Raw genomic sequence first — 24,814 nt, 5'->3', positions numbered from 1 at the left:
TGGCAAGAAGGAGAAGTGCCTAGTGAAGGCAGAAGATCCCCTTATAAAACCATCAGATATTGTGAGAACTCACTCACTATCACGAGAACAGCATGGGGGAAAATGCCCCCACAATCCAGTCACCTCCCTCCACACGTGTGGATTACAGGTTGATATGAGATTTGAGTGAGGACACAGAGCCAAATCATATCACTGCTCCTTTATACTTTAACCATTTTTCTATTACGCTTTCTGTCTTTTTTTGTGTTGCTTTTTAGAAGTCTTATCTAGCTTAAAGTTAGTTCCTCTTGGTTTTAAATATTGCAAATATTTTCTCCCATCCTGCCATCCATCTTGAATTTTGTTCATAGTGTCCTTCATTGAACATAAATCCTTAATTGTAATGCAATCAAATCAATTAGCATAGACTTCACATTTTTGGTTTTAGAGTCTTAAGAAATCCTTTCCCATTCCAAGACAAAAACAATATTTCACAATTTCTTTTTTGTTGTTACCATTTTTTCCTTTCATAATTATTCTTTGTTTGTTTGTTTTGAGATGGAGTCTTGCCCTGTCTCCCTGGCTGGAGTGCAATGGCACTATCTCGGCTTACTGCAACCTCCACCTCTCGGGTTCAAGTGATCTTCCTGTCTCAGTCTCCCAAGTGTCTGGGACTACAGGTGCATGCCACCATGCCCGACTAATTTTTGTATTTTTAGTAGAGATGGGGTTTCACTATGTTGGCCAGTCTGGTCTCGAACTCCTGACCTCAGGTGAGGAGGTCACCCACATCAGCCTCCCAAAGTGCTGGGATTACAGGCATAAGCCACCATGCCTGGCCCATGATTATCCTTGAAATCATCTGGAATCCATCTTCATATAGGTTGTTAGACAGGAACCTAGCTTGATTGTTCTCACATAATAAGACAATTTTCCCAGCACTGTCTACTAACTGATCCATGCTTTTCTGTAACCTGTGATACCACATTTATTGTATCCTATAATCCCATGCATAGCTGGATCTTGCTGGGTCTCTGAGCTCTTCATTCTGTACTGTGGTCTACTTAAATTTGACAATATCTCTAGCATGACTTTAGCTTCATTCTGTACGCATTCACTTTGGTCATTTTATTCATTGCCAGGAATAGAATAACTTACTTGAAAAAGGAAAAGCAAAGAAGCCAATCTTGCAAGATGAACCTGAGAGGAGGCTCACCTGCTGGATTCAGTGGTACTTAGCTACAGAGCGTTCGCTTCAGTATGCCAAGAGTGCTGAGGGTCCCTTGCAGAGTTAAAAGCTCAGTCCACTTTCCAAGAACCTTCTCACTTTTCTTCATTCTATAAGGGCTTCCGGCAATTTCCTTCCTTATGGGGCAGCCAGGAACTCACGTCATACACTGTTATAAATCAAGAGGTTTGATGTACTTCTAACAAGTCCAGTAGGAACCAGACTTTCTCAAATAGCTTAATTAAATGATGGCTATTGTTAATTTAGTATCCTATTAGTGTCCACAGAGATTTCTATTATCCAACAACAGTAGTGAGAATGAGGCAGACATTATTAGAAAAGCATGAAATTAGGACATATAAGTGCCATTAGGCTGTATTCAAATAGAATATTAGTATCTATTCATATTATAATTATTTTTTGTATCTTCAAGTTAGTTAGCCACTGACCAGCCATTAGGAGTGGTTATCAATTGGGTTTCATGGCAATCTTGTGTTATGTTTAAAATAATCATAATGGATATGTATTTTGCGTATTTTATCTCCAGCCATGAAGCCCACTCTTGGTTTGAGCTAACTGGTGTATGACTGTCTGCACCTGCAGACAATGAGATGTTCGTGAGCAGGGAAGCAATGTGTTGCTTTTGCATGGTTTCTCATAATCATCAATTTCCTGTTTTTCCTTTTCCTTTCATCTCTGACATACACTCCAGCTCCTACTTCCAGATTCTTTTATTTTCTTGTATCAAAATTTTGAGATAAAATTTACCCTTTTAAAGCATACAGTTCAGTGTTTTTTCAATGTATTCACAAGGTTGTGCAAATATCACCATTATGTAATTCCAGAACATATTCATCACCACCAAGAGAAACCCCATGCATTAGCAGTCACTTCCCAGTCTCCCTCCTTCCAGCTGCTGGCAACCACTAATCTACTTTCTGTCTCTCTGGATTTGCCCATTCTGGACATTTCGTATAAACAGAACCTATTTTTTTTGTTATGGTAAAAACATATCACATGAAATTTACCATATTAATCATTTTTAAGTGTACACTTCAGTAGTGTTAAGTACATTCACATTGTTTTGCAACCAATCTCCAGAAGTCTTTATATCTCGCAAAACTGAAATTCTGTCCCCATTAAACACTAACTCCCCATTCCTCCCTTGCCCAGCCCCTGGCCACTACCATTCTACCTTCAGTCTATTTGAATGTGACTAATCTAGAACCTCAGACAAGCTAATCATATAGTTTTTGTGTTTTTGTGACTGGTTTATTTCACTTAGCATATGTTTTCAAGGTTTATTCATACTGTAGCATCAATCAGTACTTCATTTTTGTGACTGAATAGTATTCTATTGTATGGATATACCATATTTTGTTTATCCATTCTTCAGTTGATGGACATTTGGGTTGTTTCCACTTATCGGCTATTATGAATAATTTGAATTAGGAGCATTCATATGCAAGTATTTCTTTGGATGTAAATATTTAAATTTTCTTTGTCATATACCTAGGAATGGAATTGCAGGGTCCTATTGTATCTCTGTGTTTAACCTTTTGAAGGACCACTAGACTGTTTTCCACAGCAGCTGCATCATTTTACATATCCACTAGCAGTGTGTGAGAGGTCCAATATCTCCACAACCTCATCAACACTTGTAATTATTTGTCCTTTTGATAGCCATTCTTGTGGGTTGCAGCAGGGGTTCCTTGCCTCCCTAACCCTGCAATTTCTGATCTGACTTAGGGCAGAGGGAGCCAGGTGAGAGGGGATTATAGTTGTTCCAAAGGTATACTGACAGGAAGACTAGTAACTGGATCAATTTTATTTTTTAACAAAAACTCTTAGTTTTCTATTTGAAAAAGATCATTCTGAACGCTCAGTTTTTGCTTGATTATAATAATTAGGTGACCAGACTGCTTAAACAAACAATGTTGTGATAAGCCAGAAGAGAATGATGACTGGAGCAGGTCTGCCCTGGGTTAGCCCTGCCTCTTTGGACGAGTGATTGAACTTCTGAGTGTTCTTCTCTTCTGTAAAATGAGGTAAAATTATGATAAAATGAAACATTGTATGTAAAAGAACCTGCACACATCTTCAGAATATGTCCATGATAAATCTCTAGTTTGTCATTCTTTGATTTTTCATGACCTGGCTTTTTATGAAAATTTCATTTGATTTTAGCCCTTGGGTATTCCTTGTTGAAGTCTTCCGGCTTTCTGTGACAAGTAACACAGAGAAAGTGGAGAATAGTGAGACGGTTTTTCTAAAGAGAAGAAAACTTTGTTGATTTTTTTTTAAAAAAGGAGGCATATTAGAGTCCTACATATTTCAGTATTTTTGAAGCTTCATTGTATTGAGACAAAACTGTTATAGTTGTCATGGTAAGTGTTTTGTTTTTTTTTTTAATAGCAACTGAAGACACAAATAATTACACAAATGCTGAAAAACAAAACACAACAAAACAAAATAAAAATGACCAGAGGGCAAAAACATGGCTTGCTCACAATCTTTAGGTGAAGACATTTTCTCCTATAAAAACATTTTAAAGTTCTGTGCCTATAGCCTGTGCTTTTGATTTAAGCTACCCTAAGATTGCTTAGGCAATAGTAACTGCTTCAGAATGGAAAGAGTTAGTGCCCCAAGGCTCTTTACTTGGGCTGGCTAGGGCAATTCTAGGGTCTTATGTAAACCAATTTAAAAAGATGGACACAGTTCATCAAACTGGATACCAGTTTTAAAAGATGGACAAGATGGCATAAATTGCATGGAACCAGACGGCTCTCTGGTTGACTTGAACCAGGATGTTTCCTATTGCAGAGGCCCAGAAACACAATTTAGAGATGGCCCAACTTGCCTGAGATCCCACATAAAAAGAGAATTGGCAACCAATGCTGGAACTAAGAAGTAGCAAGTGGAGTGCCCAGGGCACAACATTTAAGGAGGCATTTACTCTCAGGATCATGCAACATTACATGGGCTACTTGGAAATGTAAAATGTGTGATACTAAGGCAGCTCAAAGGAGAAATTTATCTGGGCTACTGTAGCACTAAATCACAATATTAAATTGATCCTTACCCTGCTCCCTTTCCTATTCGTCCACCAAACCAGGCTCTGACGCTGTGGTAGGGGCTTGGGAAGACAGGGAATCCCCCATATGGTCCCTGCCCTCTGTGAGCTACCAGATAGTGGTACACATAATTCTGAACCCAGATCAAAGAGATGTAGAAGTGCTTCCCAGTTGAGAAGTCTTGGGCGGGTGAGAAATGTGGCATGGTTAGCACAGAAGCTGTACTTTATGAGGCAGGAGACATGAAATGGGAAAGAAGCCCTGGATTAGTTCAGGAAGGCTAAGAGGAACTAACACCTATAGTGTCCACTATTTGCCAAGCAAAGCAAAGGCCCCCTGGGTTTTGATGACCAGATAGGGTAGAGAAAGCCAGAACAGTTAAAGGACCATTGCCATAGTCTAGCCCAGAGATATACACTAGGAGTCCAGGCCAGGGACTGGATCTCCCACCTGAAACTCACTGGGATGTAGTGTCCATATGGAAAGATTATTGTGCCCTGTACATTCCTCATTTTCTTACTAAAGAACTGCATAGAGTTTGGAAGATATATTTGGCCAAAATAATTTCTTTTAAAAAAAATTAATGTTCATGTCTATTTTTTGGCACCTTTATAAAAATAGTAAACTTGGTCATGGGAAATTAGGATCAAGACTCATTCTGCCTCTCCTGTGATGTGCGGCAAGACCCATCTGGAACTTCCTAGAAAACTCTGACTGCCTGGTTGTGGCAGTCATGAGCATGCATGTACTAAGTACCCATGAGAGAGACGTCTTTGATGTGTAATAAGAGGACAAGATGGCATAAATGGCATGGAGCCAGCAGGCTCTCTGGTCAACTTGTACCAGGATGTTTCCTATTGCAGAGGTTCCAGGAACACTCCCTTCTGTCCTTTCTCACTGGAGACACCACACTAATCTGTAGCCTGGAGCTGCCTGCTGCTGGCCAGGCTTTCCTGACAGTCTTTTATTCATTCCCATTCATTCATTCATTTTGCATCTACTTGTTGATTTTAATAAACTCGCATGGAGCCCCTCACTTGTGCAAACCTTTGCCTGGTATGTCCACCTCTTCCTGAAGGTGTATAATCTCCAACTTACTAGCTATACTGTATGACCACCTAAGTAGGGTTTAGTTTTGCCCATTTTTGAAATTTATGTAAATAGAATCATGGAGTGTGTACACATGAGTGTGTACTAAAATGGGTTTAGTTTTGCCCATTTTTGAAATTTATGTAAATAGAATCATGGAGTGTGTACTTTTTGGGGCCTGGTGAATTTCTCTCAGAACTGTGTCCACAAGATTCATCTAGGTTGATGTGTGTAGCAGTAGTTTGTTCATTTTTGATGCTGTATGGAATTCTGTTGTATGAACATAGCACAATTTCTTTCTCTTTTCTGTTGTTGATGGACATTTGGGTTGTTTCAAGTTTGAGGGTATGATGAACAATGCTGCCATGAACATTCCTTGTGCTTGTCTCTTGGGGCACAGGTGCACACAACTCTGTAGGGTAAATACCTGGTAGTGGAATTGCTGGGTCACAAAAGTATGGATATCTTCAACTTTATTAGATGAAGTCAAACTATTTTCCAAAGTGCTGCAGCAGTTTTTACTCCCACCAGTGTATGAGTGTTTCAGTTGTTCTGTATTCTCACTGATACCTGGTATTATCAGTCTTTTAATTTGAACTCATTCTAGTTAGTATGTAGTGGTATCTCAGTGTGGTTTTAATACACAATTTTAGTATGTTTATGTTATACGGAGGGGAAGGGAGTGAGGATGACAGTGATGTTGTAGAAAAAAAGATTCTTGTCACATGACCAGGAAGGACTAGGTGCATAGACACATTGAAGGGTAATTAGAGAGGAATTTATTGGGTGAAAAGGAAAAAAGGAAAAAAAAAACCTCTCAGCAAAATGAGATGGAGTTCTGCTAACAGCCCCACAGACCCTCCACCTCACAGATTGATTTCCAGGTCACCACATGAGCTGAAGAGAGCAGGCTCCTTCCCTGCGTAAGGTGTGAATTCCCTGTGGCTCCATCCAATTCCCCCAGTGCACACGTTGGGCTCTAGTCCACTGTGGGCATGCCCAGACAAGCCCTGGGCAGGTTTCCTCATAGCACAAAAGCATCTGATATAAACACTTGTTAGGGGTGGGTTGGAGATTCTCCAGGGACCCCCTTTTTATCTGCCTGGGCATTGGCTGTCTCATTTCCCCTTCTAAAGAAGTACATCTAACTGCTGTCAGAATAAGGATAAGGACAAAGAGTGATCTTAACTGCTTCCTGCTGACAGCAGGTGCTGTTTTGGGAAAATGACAGTCAGAGCTCCCTCAGAGGCCTATCAAAGGGTCCCTGGAAAAAGGGATCATTGTTTGAGGCTCTGGTTGCATGCCAGTTTGGAGTTTGCTGGCCTGAAGGCAAGAAAAGACAAATTGGTTATTAGAAAACATGTATTAAAACAAAACAAGGGTCAGGGGTAAGGACAGTTCAAAAATTCCAAGGCCTTTTACCAGTTTACACAGGGAGAGGGAGGCCAAAAGACTGGCAGGCAAAAACAAAACAAAACAAAACAAAAAACTGTTTAAAGTGTGGGAAATTAACTCTTCCCAGTTTGGATGATGCATCTGAAGGAAGTGTCCCATAGTATGGAGATGCAATTACCTATCAGTGAAGAGAAGACAGAGGAGGAAAGAAAAGAAGGTATTTTTTTCAGAGGACTCCCAGGGTTTAGGGTGCATTCAAAAAGGGTACAGGCTGAAGATGAATGTTTACTCATCTAGGAAGAGGAGAATAGGCATCCCTGGTTCCTTTCTCTAACTAGCAAATACCTGGGGTATATGAGACAGGGAAAGCAAGGCATTCCTCTTTCTTTCCTCCATCTTTGTATCCCTGAGTCCTGGCGACTAGGACAGGGTGTCACCCATGGGTGTCAAAGTGGCTTTCACCCATGTTAACAGAGGGGCCCGGAGGTGGGAGTACCTGTTCTTACCTACGTATGCCCTATCTCCCCTACTGTCAGTAGCCTTTGAATTCTCTAAACCTCATTTATGCCATGGATACTAGCATGGCCTTTATCCGTAAAACAGGAAGCTTGGCTTAATTGGCAGGAATCAGCCATGCTCACCTGCACTGGGCTATTTAACTCCCATTATCATCTGCCTCTGGATCCCTCAGATCCAGTTTTCTTTCCTAATGCTTTGACCTGAAGCTTGGAATTGAGTTTGAGACAAAACTGTGTCTTGTGTGTGTGTGTGGGGGGGGTTGCATGGACTCCTTATAAGCCTATTGCTAAGGTGAAGCTGTGGAATTGAGTCTTCCTCCAACGAGGGAGAGAAAAAGATGTTTTGTAACATGCTCAGATAACTGGTGGCTATAGTTTGGCTTGCTAAGGTTTGGGTGCATGGGGCCTGGCTTTGGTTAGCTCCCTTGGTCCTACTTTCCCCAAAAGGAAACCTCCAAGTGATGGGAATCCTATTTATTCCCATCCCCTGGAAGGATTTGCAGGATAATTGCTCAGAACTAGAATGTTGAACCAGATTTCTACATCACCTATCCCTTTTGTTCTTTCTGAGCTGCAGCTGGAGATTGCTGCTTGGTTCACATGAATAAGCAGGGTTAGTCTAAAATGTAGGCAAAAACTTAAAAACAACTAATGATTCTAGAATTCAATGACAAATGTATGATAAGTTTTATAACATAATTTCTCTCTCTCCAGTCCTCATTTTTGTTAAAAAACAGATCATGATAGGACTAAGTTGTTTGCAAAATAGACTTGAGGTTTATATTTGGCCTAATTATTTACATAAAGTACAGCAAGAATTATTATTTCTACATAGGCCTTTTAGATCAGCCTTGATGGAACTTTGCTCCACAAGGAATCTCAGATAAGACCTTTTAAAGCCGAGCCCAATAATGGGTTTGTATCCTCAAATACCCGTGAGTTGGCTGATCCTCTCATCTTAAGGTCCCAAGATAAACTCAGAGCTCCTGGGCCTGTCAGAAAGTGACATTCTTTACACCACAGGTCAGGAACCCTGTACAGGGACTGTGTAGACAAGAGTATGAGGCCAGTTTTCCCAAGGGGCTTTTATCAGCTCTGCAAGTCGAGCTTGACTCCTTAAAGGAAAGCATACCCTTCCAGTCAAAGCCTTGGTAAAACAACCAGTTTCTCCAATTGCATCCTGTTGCAAAAGAAAATGGATTCTTATTGCACTGATGCAAACAATTATATTACCATGAGTTAAGAATACTCACAACTAGTTTCTAAATTCTGGAGAAGCCAGGCAGAGAGAGACAAATGTGCTCCAAATTTTGTACACAGGAGTATATCTTACTCAATTATTAAAGGCCTTAAATTGTTCAAAGTAAGTTTCCTTGACTCTCAAAAACAAAACAAGCATCAGCAATCTTTCAAGCAAAAGTCAAAAAGACTACGCCAGTTTTCTATTAGCTCAGTCCATTCAACTAACTCTTGTTTTGTTTGATATTTGTGAACATTTCACCTCTTTATTAGTCCTGTACATTTTTCTTTTATTCCAATGTCACAGTCTCCAAAGTTATCAGAAACCTGGATTTAAGAGCACCTGTCAAAGATCTATAGATTATAAATCATCTTTTGAAAAGGATCAAAACAAGACAACAATTGTCTGGGAATAACAAAATATCCAGGATAGTTCCAGTTAGAAACACAATTGACAAAAAGTTTGGTCATCTCTGTGGTTTACAATAACTTAACATAGACACCTTAATTGTGATTGATAGCATATGCTTTAGACATTAGAATTTTAGAAATCCCATATAATTTTGGAACATATATTAGTATTATTCACCAAAATATAACCTAAGGAATACCAAACACGATTTTAGAAATCCCATGTAACTCAACATATCAAATAATCCTGTTTACTTCTTTTTTTAGATACTCCAGGGGCCCTCTGTTGTATTCAAAAGCCAGGCATCAGGAAAGACAATTTTGAAACTGAAGTTTGATTTTTGGAAGCCTGTTAAATATGTTAGAGGTTTACAACACTTGATGTTATGAAATAGAAATCCAAATTACCACGTTATTTTGCCAAAATGATGACTTAGAAATTTGAAAAAGCAAAAACCTTCTACAACTCTTTACAAGTTTTGCTAAAGAGCAGATTAGTGCCTTAAGAGTACCTTGTTGCACTTTTATTTCAATGATCAATTTACAGAAAAACCATATAATATCCTTTTGAATTTAGTCAATAAGTTAACACACAGAATTTCTTTGGCAATATTAATTTTTACAATCCTTTCACAACATATTTGACCTTTTGTCTTTATCTTATCTAACTCAAAACAATCCTTTAACCCTAGGCAAGAATTTACATTTCCACACCTTCTTATAATCTTGTATTAAGAACACACCTTACTGTTCTTACACACCTTGCATGTAAATTTATTTCTAGTAGTTTCAATTACATGTTATAATGGTAGCTCCTAGAAATTTTTAATTTTAATGTAAAACCTGGTAAGTCGTTTTAATTATGTGCTAGGTACAGCCAAGTTTGACTCCTTCCAGCATAATTAAGGGTGTAGTTAGTTCCATATGTCCCCAGGCCTTACCAATTGTGAAGTGGGCCAGTTAAATAGTTCTCAAAAACCAAAAAATCAATTATAACCTTAAAACATTTAGCAAACCTAGTATCTGACCTGCATAATTTAGTTCACCTATTAATATTTTGACAACATCTGCACTTTACCAATAACCTTTAAGGCTGTTTTTATTTCTCAAAGATTGCAGTCATGTGAACTAAAAGGTACCAGAGCTTTATCTTCCCTTTAAAAAATATTTGATCCAAGCACTTATCTTCCTTTAGAACTCTTTTTCATAGATACCACACATACAACACATATATGGCTACACAGACAGGTAGAAGAAAACCCAGTTGCCATAAGATTTTTTGTTTGCCAATCTCCTAATTGGATTATTGGCCTCCAGGTGGAGTCCTTTTAAGAGACAGGGCTCAGAAAACTTGTAGCTTCTAAGGCCTAGTAAACAGACATAGGTGGGGTGAAAACGGATTTTGAGAGGGATCTATCTGCTTTTAATTCCTGGGGTTCCATGAGGAAAATAGAGGTCTCCCCATTCTCATGTGTGTATTAAGAATGACAAGGCAAAATGGAGAAAAAGAATTCAATCGACTGAGAAAACACCTTTTTCCAGCAAAACAAGGTCCAAGAAAAGAAAAACATAAAGGCCTTTTAAATATACCTATAACTGTGCTCGCTTTGGCAGCACATATACTAAAATTGGAATGATACAGAGAAGATTAGCATGGCCCCTGCACAAGAATGACATGCAAATTCATGAAGCATTCCATATTTTTTTGCAATCTCCTCATTTGACAAAGGGCTAATATCCAGAACCTATAAAGAACTCAAACAAATTTACAAGAAAAAAATAACCCCATCAAAAAGTGGGCAAAGGATATGAACAGACAATTCTCAAAAGAAGACATTTATGCAGCCAACAGACACAAGAAAAAATGCTCATCATTGCTTGCCATCAGAGAAATGCAAATCAAAACCACAATGAGATACCATCTCACACCAGTTAGAATGGCAATCATTAAAAAGTCAGGAAACAACAGGTGCTGGAGAGGATGTGGAGACATAGGAACACTTTTACACTGTTGGTGGGATTGTAAACTAGTTCAACCATTGTGGAAAACAGTGTGGTGATGCCTCAAGGATCTAGAACTAGAAATACCATTAGACCCAGCCATCCCATTACTGGGTATATACCCAAAGGATTAGAAATCATGCTGCTATAAAGACACATGCACACGTATGTTTACTGTGGCACTATTCACAATAGCAAAGACTTGGAATCAACCCAAATGTCCATCAGTGACAGACTGGATTAAGAAAATGTGGCACATAGACACCATGGAATACTATGCAGCCATAAAAAAGGATGAGTTTGTGTCCTTTGTAGGGACATGGATGCAGCTGGAAACCATCATTCTCAGCAAACTATCGCAAGAACAGAAAACCAAACACCACATGTTCTCACTCATAGGTGGGAATTGAACAATGAGATCACTTGGACATAGGAAGGGGAACATCACACACCGGGGCCTATTGTGGGGAGGGGTGAGGGGGGAAGGATAGCATTAGGAGATACACCTAATGTAAATGATGAGTTAATGGGTGCAGCACACCAACATGGCACATGTATACATATGTAACAAACCTGCACGTTGTGCACATGTACCCTAGAACTTAAAAGCTGAGCACTCTTTAAGAAAATCATTTTAACTCCCTTATTATCCAACTTTAGCCATGCCAAGTGGCCAATATTTCTGACTTTCAAACCTCACTAAAGGCTCAGAGAAAGGACAATCCAAGGATTAGTGGAGGGAAAGATAATCAACAAATAGCAAAGGATGCAAATATATCAAACTAGAAAGGACTCATTCCCTAAGCCAGGATTGAATCGGGGCTACCACTGTAAAATGGCAGAGGCTAAACAAAGCATTGCTATGTGGTTACAGGTCATGCTCCCAAGGAGGTAAAACAAGATGGAGGCCTGCCACAAAGTTTGCTATGTACCATATAGAAAGACACACAAAGCATTGGCTTTGGCTACAGCCCAGGAACACCCTCACAAATCCTTTTTCATAATTAAAACTTTATAGAGAATATAAACAGTGAACTTTATCATTACTGGCCTAGTAAAACATTTTTTTGAAAAGAAAAAAAAAAAAACTTCACTTAAAAGTTAACTCATGACCTGGTAGAGAAAGAAAGAAAGCTTAAAGTACAGGGCTGTGTTAACTGCTGACAAGGTAGAGAAAAGGAAAAACAGTTTAACGTGAAGGGTTGGAAAGATGCCTGGGGAAAGAACCTCTTATTCTTATGTCAATGGGCTCCTAAGGGAGAGAAACTTAAGACAGGAGCTGGGGAGCTATGGGTTCCCCGTCCATCCCGAAGAAAGAAGGAAAAAGCTGACATTCCCGACCCCCAGGAGCAACGTGAATGGGGGAAGCATAATTTTCTCTACCCTCAGAAGAAGTCTCAGGACAAAAAGGCTTAGAAGTAAAAGGAAGAAATATTTTTTGGTTTGCATGTTACTAACCTTTTCTCATGTCCCCATACAGGCCACCAAAAATGTAGAAAAAACCAAGTTCTTGTCACACGATCAGGAAGGATTGGGTGCACAGACACATTGAAGGGTGATTAGAGAGGAATTTACTGGGTGAAAATGAAAGAAAAAAACCTCTCAGCAAAGTGATATGGAGTCTTGCTAACAGGCCCTCCACCTCACAGATTGTTTCCCAGGTCATCACACAAGCTGAAGAGAGCAGAGTCCTCCTCTGCTTAAGATGTGAATTCCCTGTGGCTCCACCCACTTCTCCCAGTGTATATGTTGGACTCCAGTCCACTGTGGGCATGCCCAGACAAGCCCTGGGCAGATTTCTTCATCTGCACACAAGCATTTGATGTAAACACTTGTGGGGCAGGTAGGAGATTCTCTCCAGGGACCCCTTTTTATCTGCCTAGGCATTTGGCTGTCTTAGTGAAAAGAAAAGTGTTGCAGTTCTAAGGCCAACAAGCCGACCACCACAGGGTAGGAGGAAGGAGACTTAAGGAACAGGAGCAGGAAATAAACTTGGTCAGCTTTGCCATGTTTACAGTTTGCCAAAGAGGTTTTACCCACCATCATGAGTCATAGCACTCGGGAGGAGCTGGGAAGCATCATCAGTCCTGTTAGCTCAGGTTCTTGGTAGCCCACTTAAATCAGGAAAGTCAAGATATGCCGAGGGAATCCATTTCTGTTCTCATTACACACCCAGTTAGAAAACAGTCCACCCTCTACAAAAGGCAAAAGTAGGGCAATGTCAGCCAAGATGGAAGATGGTTGACCTCAGAGCTTAGTTTGTTGCATTCTGTTGAAATGTCTTGAGTTTCAAGTTGCAATGAAAAGACCATAGTCTTCTTTGGTTGTGTTACCATCCTGTCTCTAGGCAAAACAGTTCTGGCTGTTCCTGCAAGTCTGAAAATGTTTAAGGGCAATCTTGTTCATGTTTGTTACCAAGATTTTCAGTCTCAAGGCTTTATACGTTCCCTAGTAGTACTGGCTATGAAGTTAAGGGCCTTGTCCTGATGCTGTGCAGGTAGGGTGCATGTAGCCTTCCTTTCTGCTGTTTTTTCTAGTATATCCCATCTGACTACATCTTTCTCACTACATTTCAGTGGCTCCTGAAAGACTTGAGGATTGAACCTCAAAACAGCTTGAAGTTAACTGATTGTTTATCCCATTAAGACTTTTATTTATTCTTTCACCAAATATTTATTGAGTCAACTACATGCAAGATTTCAAGGTCTTGCATGATCTGGCCCCTCCTTACATGTCTAGATTCATCTTCTTCCACCTGCCCTTCATACTCTATGCTCCAGGCCAAAAGAATGATACCCAATTTCATCAGTAGGATGTTTTTGGTTTTTTTTTTTTTTTTTTTTTTTGAGACAGAGTCTTGCTTTGTCGCCCAGGCTAGAGTGCAGTGGCGCAATCTCGGCTCACTGCAAGCTCCACCTCCCGGGTTCACACCATTCTCCTGCCTCAGCCTCCCGAGTACAGTAGGATGTTTAATGTCTTAGTGACTTGCATATGCTATTTTTTTTCTGCTTGGAAAGCACTTTCATCACTTTTTTGTTTGGCTTGCTACTTGAGACTCATCAGGACTCAGCTCTGCAATCACCATCACCCTCTCTAAGAAGCATTGCTAGAATTGTTGCCTTCCTCCCCATCTCTGTGGTGTTACAGTCCCTCCCTGGTGCAAGTATAGCACCCTGTGCCTTCTTTCACCACAGCCTTCCCCTATTACATTGCACTGTAACTTGTTAAATCAACTGTCAACCCTTACTTCCAAGTCTATGAACCCCTAGAAGGCAGAGATTGGGATTTCCTCATTTATGAATCCCCAAGGCCCAGGCCAGAGTATTGGCCACCATCTCTGAATGCTGAGTGAGTGAATGGATGAGGCTAGACTTCCCTCAAAGGACCTGCCAGGCAGGTCACAGGAGCTGTCATCATGGAGAGGGGAAGGGACAGGATCCTGTTTCCAGTGAGCTATGGTGGAAGTTCCTACTTGGCGTTTTCTGACCCTGGCTTGAAAGAGAGATTGGGGTGCCTTTGCTGGCTGGAATGAAGGTGGGGTCACAGTAATTTTTCTATGGTATTTAGCTGAATTAGAGAAGTTATTGTCCAAATGTTTTCTGTCCTAGGCACCCCTTTCCTGGTCCTTTGGCTGGAGAGAGCAAATTTTTGTTGGAGTATTTTTGTCCGCACCCATTAGTGTTTCCAGATTGCTAGTTTCTTCAGCTCCAAGTTTGGGATCTGTGAGGCAGAAAGAAAACCCACAGAAGTCACCACAGAGAAGTTCCATGGGTCCTGAAGTCCCTAAAGAGTCAATTTTCTTCTTTCTACCTTTCAGTGTCTACTTCTGTTTGTTTTATACCTATTGTCCAGGGATTTTAGTTGTACTTAGTGGAAGGAACAGGGAGAAGTATGTCAACTCCATCTTCCCAAAAGTGGAAGTCCCATAATTGATTTTTTCCCCAGCTTCAGTGAGGCATAATTGGTAAGTAAAAATTGTATATATTTAAGGTGTACAACTGGATATTCTGACATATGTATATACTGTGAAATATTAAATGATTTACACATCCATCACCTCACATAGTTACCATTTCCTTTCACTTTTTGTTTATTTATTTACTTCGGTTAGTTAAGATCTATGCACAGTTGATTTTTGTACATTGACTTTGTAACTTTTGACTCTCCTGTATTAACACCTTAAATCTAGTAGATTTTTTGTAGATTCCATAGATTTTCTATGTGCATATATATGTCATCTGAATAGTTTTGCTTCTTACATTCTAATATCTTTGTCTTGTATTTCTTTATTATTATTTTACTGAATAGGCCCTCTGGTATAATGTTGAATAAAACTGGAAAGAGAGGACATATTTGAATAGTTCCCACTCACAGAAAAAGTAGTTAGTCTTTTATAATTGAGTCTTACTTCTGATCTTAGGAGGAAAGCTTTCAATTTTTCATCAAGTGTGATGTTAACTGTAGGTCTTTTTTAGATGCCCTTTGTCAGGTTGAGGAAATTTTCTTCTATTCCTGGATTGTTGAATATATATTTATATTTATATAAGGAATGGGTGTTGAATGTTGTCCATTTTTATATCTCTGTCAATGATCCTCTGGGTTTTCTCCTTTATTCTGGTAACTTTAATTGATTTTCAAATGTTAAACCAACCTTGTGTTTATGGGATGAATTCTACATGGTCATAATGTAGTATCCTTACTTTTTAATTCTAAAATTCATTTTATTGTGGTAAAATATACATAACAAAAAATTTACCACTTTAACCAGTTTTAAGTGTTAAGTTTGGGGTGATAACTACATTCACATTGTTGTGCAGCCATCACTGTCAACCATCTCCAGAACTTTTTCATCTTCCTAAAGTGAAACTCTGTACCCATTAAACAAGAACTCCTCATATATCCTCCCCCAGCCCTCATTTCTATGTGTTTGACTACTCTAGATACCTCCTATAAGTGGATTCAACTTATATAATGCTTTTGTGACTGGTTTACTTCACATAGCATAATGTCCTCAAGATTCATTCATGTTGTAGCATGTGTCAAAATGTTTTTCCTTTGAAGGCTGAATAATAATTCATTGTCTTTTTTTTTAAGAGATGGAGTCTCACTCTGTTGCCCAGGGTGGAATGCAGTGGTGCAATCATAGCTTACTTAGCTCACTGCAACCTCAAACTCCTGGGCTCGAGCAATCCCCCCACCTCAGTCTCCCAAGTAGCTAAAACCAGAACTATGTGCCACCACAGCTTGCTGATTTAAAAATTACTTTGGTAAAGATGGAGTTCTCACTATGTTGTCCAGGCTGGTCTTAAACTCCTGAGCTCAAGCTCTCCTCCCATTTCAGCCTCCCAAAGTGCTGGGACTATAGGTGTGAGCCACCATGCTTAGCTGATCTGTTTTCTTTATATATCACATTTTGTTTGGCCATTAATCTGTTGTTGCTTCCACTTTTTGGTTACTGTAAATAATGCTGCTATGAATATGGGTATACAAATATCTGTTCAGTCCCTGCTTTCAATTTTTTGTGTATGTACTCAGAAGTGGAATTACTAAATTATGTGACAATTCTATGTTTAGCTCTCTAGGGCACCAGCATACTACATATATATGTATTTTTTAACAGCTGCTGCACCATTTTATATTCCCACCAGTAATGCATAAGGGTTCCAATTTCTCAGGTATCCTCACCAATGCTTGTTATTTTCTGTTTTTAAAATAATAATTATTCTAATGGATGTGAAAATGTTATCTTATTGTAGTTTTGATTTGCATTTTCCTAATGATTAGTGATGTTGAGCATCTTTTCATATGTTTATCAGTCATTTGTATAGCTTCTCTAGAGAAATGTTTATTCCAGTCCTTTTCCTTTCGTTTTGTTATTTCTGTTGAGTTGCAGAAGTTCTTTATATAATCTAGATTTTAATCCCTTATAAGATATATGATTTACAAATATTTTCTACCATTCCATGAGCTGCCTTTCACTCTGTTGATAGTGTCCTTTAATGCATAAATTTTAAAAATTTTGATGAAAGCCAATTTATTCATTTTTTCTTTTGTTGTATATGCTTTTAGTGCCATAGTTAAGAAATCATTGCTAAGTCTGATATCATGAGGCTTTTCCCTTATGTTTTCTTCTAAGAGTTCTGTAGTTTTAGCAATTGCATTTATGTCTTTGATTAACTTTGAGTTAATTTTTGTATATGGTATAAGGTAAGGTTCCAACTTCATTTAAAACATTTTTGCATGCGGATACCAAGTTTTCCCAGCATCATTTGTTGTAAAGACTGCCCTTTCCTCATTGAATGGTCTTGGTACATTTGTTGAAAATCATTTGACTACACATGTGAACTTTTATCTCTGGGCCATCTAGTTTATTCTTTTTTTTTTTTTTTAAGATGGAGTCTAGCCCTGTTGCCCAGGCTGTAGTGCAGTGGCACGATCTTGGCTCTCTGCAACTTCTGCCTCCCGGGTTCAAGCAATTCTCCTGCCTCAGCCTCCGAGTAGCTGGGACTACAGGTGCCCGCCGCCATGCCCAGCTAATTTTTTGTATTTTAGTAGAGATGGGGTTTCACCGTGTTGCCCAGGCTGGTCTTGAACACCTGAGTTCAGGCAATCTGCCTGCCCTGGCCTCCCAAAGTGTAATGATTACAGGTGTGAGCCACTGCGCCTGGCCTAGTTTATTCTTTATATGTCTGTCTTTATGCCACGGCTACACTCTTTTGATTCATGTAGCTTTGTTGTAAGTTTTGGAATCAGGAAGTGTGAGACCTTCAACTTTGTTCTTTTTAAAGATTATTTTGGTTATTCAATGTCTCTTGAGATTCCATATATGTATTTAAGGACAGATTTTTATATTTCTGCAAATTGCCATCAGAGTTTTGATAAGGATTGGGATGAATCTGTGGATTGCTCTAGATAGTACTGACATATTAACAACATTAAATCTTCCAATCCATGAACTTGGGGATGCCTTTCCATTTTCTGTGTCTTCTTGCATTTATTTTAGCATTTTGTACTTTTTAGTGCACAAATCTTTAACCTCCTTGGTTAAGTTTATTCCCAAACATTTTGTTCTTTTTGATGCTTTGTTATGCCTTCTTCAATTGACTCTTTTATTACTATGAAATGTTATTCTTATTCCTGGTAAGATTACTTATCCTGCAGTCAATTTTATCTAGTATTAATAGAGCTACTCCATCTTTTTTATAATTAATATTTGTGTGATACCTGTTTTTCATCCTACTTTTAACCTCTCTTCATCTTTGTATTTAAAGGCATTTCCTATAGGCTGGATGTGATGGCTCACACCTATAATCCAAGCAGTTTTGGAGGCAGAGATGGGAGAATTGCTTAAGTCCAGGAGTTCAAGACGCCTGGACGACGAAGTGAGACTCTGTCTCTACAAAAAAATCAAAAAAGTATCCGGTGTGGTGGAGCACACCTGTATGTAGTTCCAGCTACACTGGAGGCTGAGGTGGGACAATGCTTGAGCCCAGGAGGTCAAGGCAGCAGTGAGCTGTGACTGCACCTCTGTACTCCAGCCTGGGTGACAAAAGGAGACCCTGTCTCAAAAAAAGAGGTGTTTCCTATATATGAGATTACAGTTCAGATTGCTTTATTTTCCCAGTCTGGTAATTTTTGTCTTTTAATTGAGGTTTTCATACTATTATTTTCTTTTAATCTAATTATTGATGTGTCTGGGTTTAAGTCTACCATCTTACCATTTGTTGGAAATTTAGGAACAACTTTAGAGCCTGTTCATGCTCTGTTTCAAAGCAACCTTTTTGTGGGAGCAAAATACATGTGGGCATGATAAAGTGGGAGCATCCAGGGCTTCTCATCAGGGTACAACTAGTCTCTAGCCCTGGGATTTGATAATTCTCCCCAAAGAACTCCCTGGGCTTCACTGTCCTCCATTAGAAAGTGAGGGGCTTGGACGAGACCATCCATAATGGCCATCTTGGCTATGCCAGGATCACTAAGGCAAGACCCCAAGTAAATTTCCTACTTTTGCCCTTCTCTCATCCTTGTGAGAGACTCTTCAGAGGTTCATCAACACTCTGTAGGTTAGAGGACATAGGTATTTTCAATGGTTTTGATTATTGTTTTTGTTTTTTTTTTGATGAAGTCTTGCTCTGTCACCCAGGCTGGAGTGCAGTGGCGCGATCTCGGCTCACTGCAACCTCCACCTCCTGGGTTCAAGCCATGCTCCTGCCTCAGCCTCCCTGAGCAGCTGGGATTACAGGCACACACCACCATATCCAGCTAATTTTTGTATTTTTGTAGAGACGGGGTTTTACCATATTGACCAAGCTGGTCTCGAACTCTCCTGACCTCAAGTAATCCGCTTACCTTGGCCTCCCAAAGTGCTGGGATTACAGGCATGAGCCACCTCGCCTGCCTTAAACTTGTTCTTGCTAAATTGAGAGTAGAGGAAGAAGAAATCATAGAGGTTTTGGCTCTCTAAGAACATATTTTAACATTTTTTTTTCTTTTTAGTTAGTGCTGTTTCTGAAAGGCATTATTTTTTTTTTCCTGGATTCCAATGCCAGAACATGTTTCTCCCACAGTTGGTCACATCAAAACATTTAGTAAGAACTCTAGGAGTGAAGACAAGATAGCCAAATAGTAACAGCTCCATTCTGCAGCTCCTAGCAAGACCAATGCAGAAGGTGGATAATTTCTCCACTTCCAACTGAGGTACCCAGTTCATCTGATTGGGACTGGTTAGGCAGTGGGCACAACTCAAGGAGAGCAAGCAGAAGCAGGGTGGGGTGTCGCTTCATACGAGAAGTGCAAGGAGCTGGGCGACCTCCCTGCCCCACCAGCCAAGGGAAGCCGTGAGGGACTGTGCTACCCAGACTGGGTACTATGTTTTTCCCATGGTTTTTGCAATCCACAGACCAGGAGATTCCCTCGTGTGTCTACACTACCAGGACTCTGGGTTTCTAGCACAAAGCTAGGTGGCTGTTTGGGCTGACACCGAGCTAGCTGCAAGAATTTTTTCATACCCCAGTGGCACCTGGAACACCAGTGAGACAAAACCGTTCACTCCCCTGGAAAGGGGGGCTTAAGCCAGGGAGTCAAGTGGTCTTCCTCTGTGGGTCCCACTCCCACGGAGCCCAGCAAGCTGAGAACCGCTGGCTTGAAATTCTCACTGTCAGCAGAGCAGTCTGGAGGCAACTTGGGAGGATGGAGCTTGGTGGGGGGAGGGGCATCTGCCACTACTGAGGCTTTAGTAGGCAGTTTTCCCTTGACAGTGCTAAGGAGACTGGGAGGTTTGAACTGGGAGGAATTCACCACAGTGTGGCAAAGCGGCTATGGCCAGAGTGCTTCTCTAGATTCCGCCTCACTGGGAAGGGCATCTCTGAAGGAAAGGCAGCAGCCCCAGGCAGGGGCTTACAGATAAAACTCTCATCTCCCTGGGACAGAACACCTGAAGTGAGGGGTGGCTGTGGGCGCAGCTTCAGTGGACTTAATCTTTCTTGCCTGAGAGCTCTGGAGAGAGCATCTGATCCTGACAAGGGGGATTCTCCCACCACAGTGCACCAGCTCTGCTAAGGGACAGACTGCCTGCCTCCTTGAGTGGGTCCCTGACTCCCGTGCCTCCTGACTGGGAGACACCTCATAGAGGAGAGCTCTGGTTGTCATCAAGCCAGCGCCCTTCTGGGACGAAGCTTCCAGAGGAAGGAGCAGGCAGCAATCTTTGCTATTCTGCAGCCTCCACTGGTGACACCCAAGTGCACAGGGTGTGGGGTGGACCTCCAGCAAACCACAACAGACCTGCAGAAGAGGGGCCTGAATATTAGAAGAAAAACTAACAAATAGAAAGCAACAACATCAACATCAACAAAAAAGACCTCTACACAAAAACCCCTTCCAAAGGCCATCAGCCTCAAAGATCAAAGGTAGATAAATCCATGAAGATGAGGAAAAACCAGCACAAAAGGCTGAAAATTCCAAAAACCAGAATGCCTCTTCTCCAAATGATCACAACTCCTCTCCAGCAAGGGCACAAAACTAGATGGAAAATGAGATTGATGAATTGACAGAAGTAGGCTTGAGAAGGTAGGTAATAACAAACTCCTCTGAACTGAAGGAGCATGTTCTAACCCAATGCAAGGAAGCTAAGAACCTTGGTAAAAGGTTACAGGAACTGCTAACTAGACTAACCAGTTTAGAAAAGAACATAAATGACCTGATGGAGCTAAAAAACACAGCATGAGAATTTCGTGAAGCACACACAAGTATCGACAGCTGAATTGATCATGTGGAAGAAAGGATATCAGAGATTTAAGATTACCTTACTGAAATAAGGCATGAAGACAAGATTAGAGAAAAAAGAATGAAAAGGAATGAACAAAGACTCCAAGAAATATGTGAAACTTCTTGGGATTATGTGAAAAGACCAAACTTATGATTGATTGGTGTATCTGAAAGCGATTGGGAGAATGGAATCAAGTTGGAAAACCCACTTCAGGATATTCCCCAACCTAGCAAGACAGGCCAACACTCAAATTCAGGAAATACAGAGAACACCACTAAGATACTCCTCTAGAAGAGCAACCCCAAGACACATAATTGTCAGGTTCTTCAAGGTTGAAATGAAGGAAAAAATGTTAAGGGCTCAGAGCAAGAAAGGTCAGGTCACCTACAACGGGAAGCCCATCAGACTAACAGCGGATCTCTATGCAGAAACCCTACAAGCCAGAAGAGAGTAGGGGCCAATATTCAACATTCTTAAAGAAAAGAATTTTCAACCCAGAATTTCATATCCAGCCAAACTGAGCTTTATAAACTAAGAAGAAATAAAATCCTTTACAGACAAGTAAATGCCAAGGGATTTTGTCACCACCAGGCCTGCCTTATAAGAGCTCCTGAAGGAGGCACTAAATATGGAAAGGAAAAACTGGTCCCAGCCACTGCAAAAACACACCAAAATATAAAGACCAATGACATTATGAAGAAACTGCATCAACTAATGTGCAAAATAACCAGCTGGCATCATGATGACAGGATCCAATTCACACCTAACCATATAAACCTTTAATGTAAATGGGCTAAATGCCCCAATTAAAAGACACTGACTGGCAAATAGGATAAAGAGTCAAGACCCATCTGTGTGTGGTATTCAGGAGACCCATCTCACATGCAAACACTCACATAGGCTCAAAATAAAGGGATGGAAGAATATTTACCAATATTCCAGCAAATGGAATATTTACCAGCAAATGGGAAGCATAAAAAGCAGGGATTTCAATCCTAGTCTCTGATGAAACAGACTTTATACCAAAAAAGATCAAAAAAGACAAAGAAGGGTGTTACATAATTGTAAAGGGATCAATGCCACAAGAAGAGCTAACTATCCTAAATATATGTGCACCCAATACAGGAGCACCCAGATTCACAAAAAAAACAGTTCTTGGAGACCTACAAAGAGACTTAGACTCCCACACAATAATAGTGGGAGCCTTTAACACCCCACTGTCAATATTAGACAGATCAATGAGACAGAAAATTAACAAGGATATTCAGGACTTGAACTCAGCTCTGGACCAAGTGGACCTAATAGACATCTACAGAACCCTCCACCCCAAATCAACAGAAAATACATTCTTCTCAGTCTCACATAGCACTTATTCTAAAATAAACCACATAATTGGAAGTAAAGCACTCCTCAGCACATGCCAAAGAAAGGAAATCATAACAAACAGTCTCTCAGACAGCAGTGCAATGAAATTAGAACTCAGGATCAAGAAACTCACTCAAAACTGCACAACTACATGGAAATTGAACAACCTGCTCCTGAATGACTCCTGGGTAAATAACGAAATTAACTCGGAAATAAAGAAGTTCTTGAAACCAACAAGAACAAAGAGACAACGTATCAGAATCTCTGGGACACAGCTAAAGCAATGTTAAGAGGGAAACTTAAAGCACTAAATGCCAGCATCAGAAAGCTGGAAAGATCTGAAATCAACACCCTAACATCACAATTAAAAGAACCAGAGAAGAGCAAACAAATTCAAAAGCTAGCAGAAGACAAGAAATAACTAAGATCACAGCAGAACTGAAGGAGATAAAGACATGAAAAACCCTTCAAAAAAATCAATGAATCCAGAAGCTGTTTTTTGAAAAGATTAACAAAATAGACCGCTAGCCAGACGAATAAAGAAGAGAGAAGATTCAAATAGACACAATAAAAAATGATAAAGGGGGTATCACCACTGATACCACAGAAATACAAACTACCATCAGAGAATACTATAAACTTTTATATGCAAATAAACTAGAAAATTTAGGAGAAATGGATAAATTCCTGGACACATACACCGTCCCAAGATTAAACCAGGAAGAAATCAAATCCCTGAATAGACCAATGACAAGTTCTATAATTGAGGCAGTAATTAATAGCCTACCAACCAAAAGAAGCCCAGGACCAGATGGATTCACAGCCGAATTCTACCAGAGGTAGAAAGAGGAGCTGGTACCATTCATTCTGAGACTATTCCAAGCAATAGAAAAAGAGGGACTCCTCCCTAATTCGTTTTACGAGGCCAGCATCATCCTGATACCAAAACCTAGCAGAGACACAACAAAAAAAGAGCCACTACATGTTCTCACTCATAAGTGGGAGTTGACCAATGAGAACACATGTATGCAAGGTGAAAGACATCACACACCGGGGCCTGCTGGGGGTTGGGAGGCAAGGAGAGGGAGAGCATTAGGACAAATACCTAATGCATGCGGGGCTAAAACCTAGATGACGGGTTGATAGGCACAGCAAACCACCATGGCACATGTATACCTATGTATACCTATGTAACAAACCTGTGCGTTCTGCACATGTATCCCAGAGCTTAAAGTAAAAGAAAAAAATGGAAATTAATTGGCAATTCACCAAGAAAAAATTAATGAAATACATGATCTATTACTCTATAAAAATATGTTCAACCCTAATGATAATATTTAAGAAATAAAAATCAAAACAATAAAAAACTATAGCAAAGTTATGTATATTCACCTGTTGCGGAGTGAGGAGAGAAAAACTATCATTATAATTGGGAGGGGTATTAGAGGAGGTGAGGCTGGCATTAGGCCTTTCTCCACAAGCAAAAACGGTGGCGGTGGCGGTAGGGGAGCTGACAGTATTCCCATTATGGAAGTGATATGACATGAACTTCATTTTAGAGGTCACAATGGCTACTAGGCGGAGAACAATTTGGAGGGGTCGAGAGTGGAGGCAGCAAGAACTCCAGTCAGGAGTGCAGACTAGAGTTAATGGCGATTTGAACTAAAGCAGTGCCAGTGATGGAGGAGAGGACAGTTCATATGGCATTTCTTGTGCCTAAAGAACATTTTTAGCACCAGAAAGCCTGACTGTTTTTGAGATTTTTGCCAGAGAGCAATAATCATGCTATATAGGAGAGACTTGGCATCTAGAAATGGATCTTATATCTGGTTTGTACTCCTGGAATTATGAAGACTATAGTAGGTAACGAAATAGAAGTCACCCATTGTATGTTTGAAGACTAGAGCTGACTGTATAGTCATAAAACAACTGTATAGACATAAAACAAGGATTCTTCTAGAATTAATTGATTTTTTAAAAAATTCCAAATGAATTAAAATAGCACTACTTAAATTCCTTTTATGTATTTATCATTAAATTTTTCCACAAGTAAAATAGAGCAGATGTCTTTAAGGTACACCACTATGTATTAACATCATACATCCCCCCCCCAGAAAAATGGAGGACTATTGAGGAAAACTCAAATCACACATTGATCAGTGTATTTCAGACGTAATGGAAATATTACCAAGGCTCCACAAAATTGCATTCAAATAAACTGGAGATGAACAAAAGTGTGAATATTCTTACA

The 24,814-nt window shown here is 40.0% G+C and overlaps 1 long non-coding RNA gene and 1 other non-coding gene across 2 annotated transcripts in view; one reads left to right on the top strand and one right to left on the bottom strand.

Moving 5' to 3' along the window:
* Positions 1 to 12,603, bottom strand: part of LOC140710721 (uncharacterized) — a 55,218-nt gene extending 42,615 nt beyond the window's left edge. The window contains exon 1 of the long non-coding RNA XR_012091826.1: positions 12,393 to 12,603. This is a non-coding gene — a long non-coding RNA (uncharacterized lncRNA). The remainder of the gene's footprint in view (positions 1 to 12,392) is intronic.
* Positions 10,532 to 10,638, top strand: LOC119621046 (U6 spliceosomal RNA). Its single transcript, XR_005237572.1, has one exon. It is a non-coding gene; the product is annotated as a U6 spliceosomal RNA (small nuclear RNA).
* Positions 12,604 to 24,814: the final 12,211 nt, after the last annotated feature.

This window comes from Chlorocebus sabaeus, chromosome X (genome assembly GCF_047675955.1).
Source record: "Chlorocebus sabaeus isolate Y175 chromosome X, mChlSab1.0.hap1, whole genome shotgun sequence".
Classification (NCBI taxonomy): domain Eukaryota; kingdom Metazoa; phylum Chordata; class Mammalia; order Primates; family Cercopithecidae; genus Chlorocebus; species Chlorocebus sabaeus.
Note: the sequence above shows the minus strand (reverse complement) of the source record. Positions and strands in the feature narration are given on the sequence as shown.